Source organism: Ciconia boyciana, chromosome 12 (assembly GCF_034638445.1).
Source record: "Ciconia boyciana chromosome 12, ASM3463844v1, whole genome shotgun sequence".
Taxonomy (NCBI): Eukaryota; Metazoa; Chordata; class Aves; order Ciconiiformes; family Ciconiidae; genus Ciconia; species Ciconia boyciana.
Window position 1 is genome coordinate 11,658,295 of NC_132945.1, and position 6,706 is coordinate 11,665,000.

The following is a 6,706-nucleotide window of genomic DNA, read 5'->3' on the forward strand; positions in this document are numbered from 1 at the left end:
TTTGAGAATTTTGAATATCCGTGGGATGTTCAAACCAGCATGTTCCTATTGCTATGTCCCCTGAATGTGTGTCAGGTCTTGTTTAAGGTTAAGCAACTAAGAATACCATCCAGAGATCTGCCCGGAGGCTGGATAGTTATGAGTGGCAGGGCGTGTGGGATAGTATGGGCAAGTACCTAGGACTCTTAGGGTGGGGACCTCCAATGTTTTGGAACTTCACCCCTGAACAAATGCAGAATCCTGAAAAACTAGTAAAATATTTGGAAAAAGTATGCCGTCACCCTGGCAATTCCATAGAGACACAAATCACTGCAATGTGTTGGGGCCTGGCCCATGCCTACTGAGCCCTACTCAACACTATTCAGTACCCTCAAAGGGAAGAGAAGGTGTCTGGATCTGGCAACAAAGCGACAGGCACTGTGGCTACTCCAGCCCCCCCCTTGCGAGAGGCACCGCAGCCACTCCAGCCCTGCCTGCAACATCCACCATGGCTACTCCAGCCCCGCTGGGACAGGCACTGTGGCTACTCCAACTGCCCCGGCGCCAGATACTGCGGTTGAACCAGGGAACCAACCCATGTTGGTATCAGTTGCCCCTATACACAAGAAGAAATCTTGGAAGTGAAAGTCAGCTCGTGTAGAAAGGGAGGATGAAAAAGCAGGGCCATCACAAGGAGAGGAAGAGAAAGAACTCGTGGATGAGATGGAAACCACCCGATCCCTATCCCTCAGTGAGCTGTGAGATATGTGAAAAGACTTCAGCTGTCATGCAGGCAAGCATGCTGTCACCTGGCTGCTCCCATGCTGGGATAATGGGCCCAGTAGCCTGGAATGAGAGGGTAAGGAAGCCAAACAGCTGGGATCCCTTTCTAGGGAAGGGGGCATTGACAAAGCAATTGGAAAAGGGTCACAAGTCCTCAGCCTCTGGAGGCGGCTCCTGTCAGCTATGAAGGAAAGAGATCCCTTTAAGGAAGATATTATATATCGCCCCAGGAAGCGGACCACCATGGAGAGAGGTATCCAGTACCTGAGGGAATTAGCCATGCTGGAGGTGATTTATGGTGACCTGAACAACGAGCAGTTACCCAAAGATCCAGATGAAGTCAGGCGCACATGACCCATGTGGCGGAAGTTGGTACGGAGCGCACCAGCATCGTATGCCAACTCAGTGGCAATACTGACCTGGAAAGATGGAGAGGGTCCAACAGTGCATGAAGCAGCTAGCCAGCTCTGGGAATACGAAGAAACTCTCTCTTCCTCCCTCATCTCGGCTGTGGAGAAACTGTCCCAGAATGTCCAGCAACTCGAAGAGGATAGATCCTACTTTCCACCTGTATGGACCAGTATGTCAGCTATTAGGAGTCAGCATTTCCTCTGCTCAAGAGAGAGGATATAGAGGGTACGCACCACGGGGCACCCTATGGTTTTACCTGCGTGTCTACGGAGAGGACATGAGGAAGTGGGATGGAAAACCTACCTTGACCCTAGAGACAGAGGTATGTGAGTTGCAAGGAAAAACAATCACACAAGGGGGTTCTTCCAGGAAAATTGCTGCTCTGGTTTCTAGTGAACAGTTCCCCAGGCAGAGTAAAAGGGCTGATCTTACTCCTGATTTTAATGAAGGAACTCCTGACTCAAATGTACAAGAAGTGGGTAACGAATGCTATGACCAGGACTAGAGGGGTCCTGCCTCCAGCCAGGTGGAGGAAAGGGACAACTGGGTTTACTGGACTGTGTGGATTCAATGGCCTGGCACATCAGACCCACAGAAGTATAAGGCTCTAGTAGACATTGGTGCACAGTGTACCCTAATGCCATCAAGCTATAAAGGGGCAGAACCCATCTGTATTTCTGGAGTGACAGGGGCATCCTAATAGCTAACTGTATTGGAAGCTGACGTGAGCCTAACTGGGAATGAATGGCAAAAGCACCCCATTGTGACTGGCCCAGAGGCTCCATGCATCCTTGGCATAGACTACCTCAGGAGAGGGTATTTCAAGGACCCAAAAGGGTACTGGTGGGCTTTTGGTATAGCTGCCTTGGAGACGGAGGAAATTAAACAGCTGTCGACCCTGCCTGGTCCCTCGGAGGACCCTTCTGTTGTGGGGTTGTTGAAGGTTGAAGAACACCAGGTGCTAATTGCTACCACAACAGTGCACTGGTGGCAATATCGTACCAACCGAGACTCCCTGATTTCTATCCATAAGCTGATTCATCGACTGGAGAGCCAAGGAGTGGTCAGTAAGACTCGTTCACCTTTTAACAGTCCTATATGGCCAGTTCAAAACTCTAATGGAGAGTGGAGGCTAACAGTAGACTATTGTGGCCTGAATGAAGTCACACCACCGCTGAGTGCTGCCGTGCTGGACAATGCTGGAACTTCAATACGAACTGGAGTCAAAAGCAGCCAAATGGTGTGCTACCATTGATATTGCTAATGTGTTTTTCTCAATCCTTTTGGCAGCAGAATGCAGGCTGCAGTTTGCTTTCACTTGGAGGGGCGTTCAGTACACTAGGAATTGATTGCCCCAGGGGTGGCAACACAGCCCCATCATTTGCCATGGACTGATCCAGACACTACTGGAACAGGGCGAAGCTCCAGAACATCTGCAATATATTGATGACATCATCATGTGGGGCAATACAGCAGAAGAATTTTTTGAGAAAGGGAAGAAAATAGTCCAAATCCTCCTGAAAGCCCATTTTGCCAATAAAACAAAGTAAGGTCAAGGGACCTGCACAGGAGATCCAGTTTTTAGGAATAAAATGGCAAGATGGATGTCATCAGATCCCAATGGATGTGATTAACAAAATAACAGCCATGTCTCCACCAACCAGCAAAAAGGAAACACAAACTTTCTTAAGCATTGTGGGTTTTTGGAGAATGCATATTCCGAATTACAGTCTGATCATAAGCCCTCTCTATCAAGTGACCCGGAAGAAGAAGGATTTCAAATGGGGCTCTGAGCAATGACAAGCCTTTGAACAAATTAAATGGGAGATAGTTCATGCAGTAGCCCTTGGGCCAGTCTGGGCAGGGCAAGATGTAAAAAATGTGCTCTACACTGCAGCCAGGGAGAATGGCCCTACCCGGAGCCTCTGGCAGAAAGCACCAGGAAAGACTCAAGGTCAACCCTTAGGGTTTTGGAGTCGGGGATACAGAGGATCCGAGGCCTGTTATACTCCAACTGAGAAAGAGATATTGGCAGCATATGAAGGGGTACGAGCTGCTTCGGAAGTGGTTGGTACTGAAGCACAGCTCCTCCTGGCACCCTGACTACTGGTGCTGGGTCGGATGTTCAAAGGGAGTGTCCCCTGTGCGCATCATGCAACTGATGCTATATGGAGTAAGTGGGTCACACTGATCACACAACGGGCTCGAACAGGAAACCCCAATCGCCCAGGAATCTTGGAATTAATTATGGACTGTCCAGAAGGCAAAGATTTCGGAATATCACCAGAGGAGGAGGTGATGCATGCTGAGGAGGCCCCACTGTACAATAAACTACCAGAAAAGGAGAAGCAATATTCCCTGTTCACTGATGGGTCCTGTCATCTTGTGGGAAAGCATCGGAGATGGAAAGCTGCTGTATGGAGTCCTATATGACAAGTTGTAAAAACTGCTGAAGGAGATGGTGAATCGAGCCAATTTGCAGAAGTAAAGGCCATCCAGTTGGCTTTAGACATTGCTGAATGAGAAAAGTGGCCAGTGCTCTATCTCTACACTGATTCATGGATGGTGGCAAAATGCCCTGTGGGGGGTGGTTAACAGCAATGGAAGCAGAACAACTGGCAGCACAGAGGCAAACCCATCTGGGCTGCCGCATTGTGGCAAGATATTGCTGTGCAGGTAGAGAACCTGGTTGTAAAAGTAGTCACGTAGATGCTCATGTACCCAAGAGTCAGGCCCCTGAAGAACATCAAAACAACCAGCAGGTAGATCAGGCTGCTAAGATTGAAATGGTGCAGGTGGACCTGGACTGGCAACATAAGAGTGAATTATTTATAGCTCGGTGGATCCATGACACCTCAGGCCATCAAGGAAGAGATGCAACATATAGATGGGCTTGTGATTGAGGGGTAGACTTGACCATGGACACAGTTGCACAGGTTATCCATGAATATGAAACGTGCTGCAATTAAACAAGCGAAGCGGTTAAAGCCTCTGTGGTATGGAGGATGACGGCTGAAATATAAATATGGGGAGGCCTGGCAGATCGATTATATCACACTCCCACAAACCCACCAAGGCAAGTGCTATGTGCTTACAATGGTGGAAGCAACCACCAGATGGCTGGAAACATATCCTGTGCCCTATGCCACCACCCAGAACACTATCCTGGGCCTTGAAAAGCAAGTCCTATGGCAACATGGCACCCCAGAAAGAATTGAGCCAGACAACGGAACTAATTTCCGAAACAACCTCATGGACACCTGGGCCAAAGAGCATGGCATTGAATGGGTATATCACATCCCCTATCACGCACCAGCCTCTGGGAAAATCAAACGATACAATGGGTTGTTAAAGACTACACTAAGAGCAATGGGTGGTGGGACATTTAAATGCTGGGATACACACTTAGCAAAGGCCACCTCATTAGTCACTTTAAGAGTAAGACAAGAAAATGTAAACCAATAGAAAACTGCTTTATGTAATTACTTATGCATATGTATAACTAGACTGTATAAATATCGTACCTGCATGAATGAGTGATGTGCTAGCTTTGTGGAGCTACCACCTAGCACCCAGTCTTGTGCAAAACTTGAAATAAATCAATATCTTGGCTCTGTGTGCATATTGGGTGTTGCACACTGGGTAACAAACTCCGTTTGTGAGACAACAGGATCGTCGTGCTGTAGTGACGAGAGACACGCACTCGTGTGTGTGCACCCTCCCCAGGGCTAGCAAGGGTGGCTGGGGAGCGCTCCCTCCCCTGGCAGCCTCCCAGGCTGTCTCCGGAGCACTCGGGCTTTTAATACGTGTTGAGCTGGAAAGTAAAGCCAGCACAAGCAGAGCTGCCTGTGCTCCTGCCCAAGCAGAGAAGCAGGGGAGGTGGCCAGGCAGCACCCTGGTTGAAATGTATTGTGCCATGTATGATGATGATTGGGATAGGGATATCTGGAAACAAGCAGACCTGCATACCCTCCTCTCAGGGCAAGGTGATAATAATGATGATTCCCTGCCCCCTGCTCTCTCGGCATCAGTAATCAAGACTGAACAACAAAGCATGCCCGTGGGGGCACAAACCCGCCTCCCTCCACAACAACTACTCTATGGTTTACTGCTCTAGAGTTAAGAGATCTGGAGGAGAGATATGGAACTAACCCAGGAGAAACACCTGTGGGCTGGCTAGCACAGATCTGGACAGCCAGAGCCAACCAGGTCCACCTTACCCCAGCTGAAGCTCGATTGTTGGCATTAGGTCTGGGAATATTATTAGATACCACGGGGCCAAATACTACCAGTCCCTTACGGACTTGCGCTTTGCGCTGGGGATGTACTATGCATCCCACTGACCGTGGGGAGAAAATGCGTAGCCCTGGAGCTTGGTAGACAACCTGCAAACAGCTCTGCTGAAAACTGTGATTTTAGCTGAATTACAAGGACCAGCACCCATTGTCCTGGCTGCCGGACAACCCTCTCCCGCAGAACCGAATCCCTGGGAGGCGATTTGTGAGCCTGTACACCTCCGACCTATAATAAAGGGAGCTGAGGGAGTGTTGAAATATTTAGCTTTGGCCATTAAGATATGCTTAAACAGTATTACTTTCCAAGAGTTCCTTCAACGTATGCTAGAAGATTTACCACTCTATGCCCCACAGGATAAAAACCAGGGGAGAACCTCAGCAAAAGTAAATGTAATAGAAAAGAGACAGCCTGTCGCCATGCAAAAGACAAAAGCATAAAGGGGAAATTGGGAAACACACTCAGTTACTACTGATTGTAAAAGATTATGGAAAATGTGTTTATATAAGGGGCTCTCTACCTAAACTAATACTGTCTAATGGACAGACAGTCCGCCTGACCTTACTTTGGGGTTCCTGTAATATATTAGGTATGGATGTATTGAAGGATAAGTCACGGGTGGATTCATGGGAAAAATGAAAAATAGGGACACCACCCTCTTTGCCACACAGGTTACCTCCTACAAATGCATCCCTGACTCTTAACCTGTTGCAGAGCTGCTGCTTTAAACCATAGCAAGGTAGTTAATATTCCACAATACAAACTGCCTGCTGATGCTATTCTTCCCATTACTGGATTGATAAAGGAGCTGGAAGAACAGGGAATCATTGCCAAATCTCATTCCCCTTACAATTCTACTGTATGGATAGTAAAGAAACCAAATGGGAAGTGGTGATAACAGTAGATTACAGAGCCTTGAAGGCTGCCACTGAACAGCTCACTGCAGCTGTTCCCAGTTGTGGTTTAGACCCAGCCAGCAATTAAGCACCACACAGCCGCTCGCTCACCCTCCCCACCCCACGCGGTGGGATGGGGGAGAGAATCGGAAGAGCAAAAGTAAGAAAACTCGTGGGTTGAGAGAAGAACAGTTTAATAATTGGGAACAAGAAAATAAAATCTATAACAATAATAATAATAATAAATAATACTAATTTGTAATGAAAAGGAAAACAAGAAAAAAAGAGAGAGACGGGGGGGGAACAAAACCCGGGGGAAAACAACAAGTGATGCAACCGCTCAC